Genomic DNA, 2,556 nt, shown 5'->3' with positions numbered 1-2,556 from the left:
CACCGCCGTCTCCACCGCTGCACATCGTCACCGCTGTAGCAATTTGGGTTTGATCTTGATTGTTTGATAGGGGAAACTCTCCCGGTATTGATTTCTACTTGTTATTGATGCTATTGAGTGAAACCGTTGGACCAAGGTTTATGTTCAGATTGTTATTCATCATCATATCACCTCTGATCATGTTCCATATGATGTCTCGTGAGTAGTTCGTTTAGTTCTTGAGGACATGGGTGAAGTCTAAATGTTAGTAGTGAAGTATGGTTGAGTAATATTCAATGTTATGATATTTAAGTTGTGGTGTTATTCTTCTAGTGGTGTCGTGTGAACGTCGACTACACGACACTTCACCTTTATGGGCCTAGGGGAATGCATCTTGTACTCGTTTGCCGATTGCGGGGTTGCCGGAGTGACATAAACCTAAGCCCCCGTTGGTATATCGATGCAGGAGGGATAGCAGGATCTCAGAGTTTAAGGCTGTGGTTAGATTTATCTTAATTACTTTCTTGTAGTTGCGGATGCTTGCAAGGGGTATAATCACAAGTATGTATTAGTCCTAGGAGAGGCGGTACATTAGCACAGGTTCACCCACACAACACTTATCAAAACAATGAAGATTAATTAGCCGTATGTAGCGAAAGCACTAGACTAAAATCCCGTGTGTCCTCGAGAACGTTTGGTCATTATAAGTAAACAAACCGGCTTGTCCTTTGTGCTAAAAGGGATTGGGCCACTCGCTGCAATTGTTACTCTCGCACTTTACTTACTCGTACTTTATTCATCTGCTACATCAAAACCCCCTGAATACTTGTCTGTGAGCATTTACAGTGAATCCTTCATCGAAACTGCTTGTCAACACCTTCTGCTCCTTGTTGGGATCGACATTCTTACTTATCGAAGATACTACGATACACCCCCTATACTTGTGGGTCATCAATCAACTTCACCGAATCCCTTGCCAGCCAACCAGATCTGCTTCACTAACGCCCGCTTCTACTGAAACAGGGTCGACTCATCGTCTCCCGCGTTCGCCGCCGCTGGAATGTAAGTTGCCGCCCCCGTCCACCCCACCGCAGCTTGGTTAGTACGCTGGCCCGTTAGATCGCGGTGTTTCTTTAGCCATGTTTTGTGTAGTTATTTGCAGATCTCATATGCCATTAAATTTCTTGATGTGTTACTTCGCATGAAGTTCGTTTAAATATTGTACGATCAAAGCATTATCCGGTCGCTACCATCCTGTTCATTCTACTGACACCTGTGTGCATCCACATATTTATAGGGGACCCATTCATTTGCTGCCAACTGTTTTTGTACTGCATGCTATTCCTTTTATAGTCATGCTATGGGCATTTCCAATCTGGTTGTTCTTATACCACGTCATTAGCTCACCGCTAGCCGCTAGCTGTTTTCTTGTGTCTGCTATTCTTTTACTGCTTTTATAATCATGCTATGTGCATTTCCAATCTGCTTGCTCTTATACCTCGTCTTTAGCTTATAGCTATTTTTTTCCATGAATGCTCCTGTCGCACAGCTTGTATAGTTATTGCTGCGTGCATGTCTGGTCTTTGTATTATCGTAGACTAACTTGTCAATGTTATTTTTCCTAGGGATTGATCATGCGAACCACTTATTAGAATATCCAACATTAACAGCGGGAACGCTAGGGAAGGTTGGAATCTGAGTTCTTGGTTGGTAACTTTGGCAGTTTACTTCCGTTATTATCTATAACCTTTATGCATTGTTCCTTATGCAAGAGATAAACACTTGGAACCCTGCCATAGCAATGCCATCCATGTTTTACTATGTTTCTGCCTATTTGATATGCTTGTCTTGGAGCAACTGCGAAGGTGATTTGAACCTGACATTTGGTCATTCTTAATGCCAGTTTACTTTATGTGGAAAACCTTGGCATTACCCTACTCTAAATCTGAATGTCTGAAATTCGTATCTCATGCAAAGCAACATCTAGTTGGTTTTAATCTGATATCTGGTAAATATTGGCTTATTCATTTGGCAGCTCAAGTTTTTTGTTATTTGAAACCAGCTGACTTGGTCTTAAATGTGATATCTAAACACAGATTAAGGACAATGGAGCAGGAGGATTAGCATTTCACTTGATGGCTGAACCTAAAATGACAGGCATGTCGACCACGACTAGTGCACGCAAGAGAAGGACCTGCAGCGAGCCAGTATGTTCTGCTACATGCTGTTATCTGATCTCTACATTTGCCTAATACATGTTTGAATAGTTAATTGTTGTAACTATTTTTGCAATATTACCAGGATGCAGTTTTAGTGAAGCAGTCATCATTAGAAGATAGTCGCCAAAGCGACCCTGTGCAACATTATGATGTAAGTCTGCTTAGTACAAGTTCCATACATTGTCTTATTTATGCAAATTGTTATTATCTTATATCTACATTGCATAATAAATGTTTGAATAGTTCACTGTTGTAACTATGTTTGCAATATTACTAGAATGCAGTTGTAATGAAGAAGTCCTTAGTAGAAGATAGAGCGCAAAAAAGGTTCCGGCGTGAGCCTATGCAACGATATAAT

At 41.1% G+C, this 2,556-nt stretch overlaps 1 long non-coding RNA gene across 1 annotated transcript; it reads left to right on the top strand.

Annotated features, from left to right (window-relative positions):
- The first annotated feature begins 2,075 nt into the window (after positions 1-2,075).
- LOC139837558 (uncharacterized) lies at positions 2,076-2,556 on the top strand. Its single transcript, XR_011754069.1, has 3 exons — positions 2,076-2,186; positions 2,281-2,349; positions 2,476-2,556. It is a non-coding gene; the product is annotated as an uncharacterized lncRNA (long non-coding RNA).

Source organism: Lolium perenne, chromosome 3 (assembly GCF_019359855.2).
Source record: "Lolium perenne isolate Kyuss_39 chromosome 3, Kyuss_2.0, whole genome shotgun sequence".
NCBI lineage: Eukaryota > Viridiplantae > Streptophyta > Magnoliopsida > Poales > Poaceae > Lolium > Lolium perenne.
This window is presented reverse-complemented; position numbering and strand designations above follow the sequence as displayed.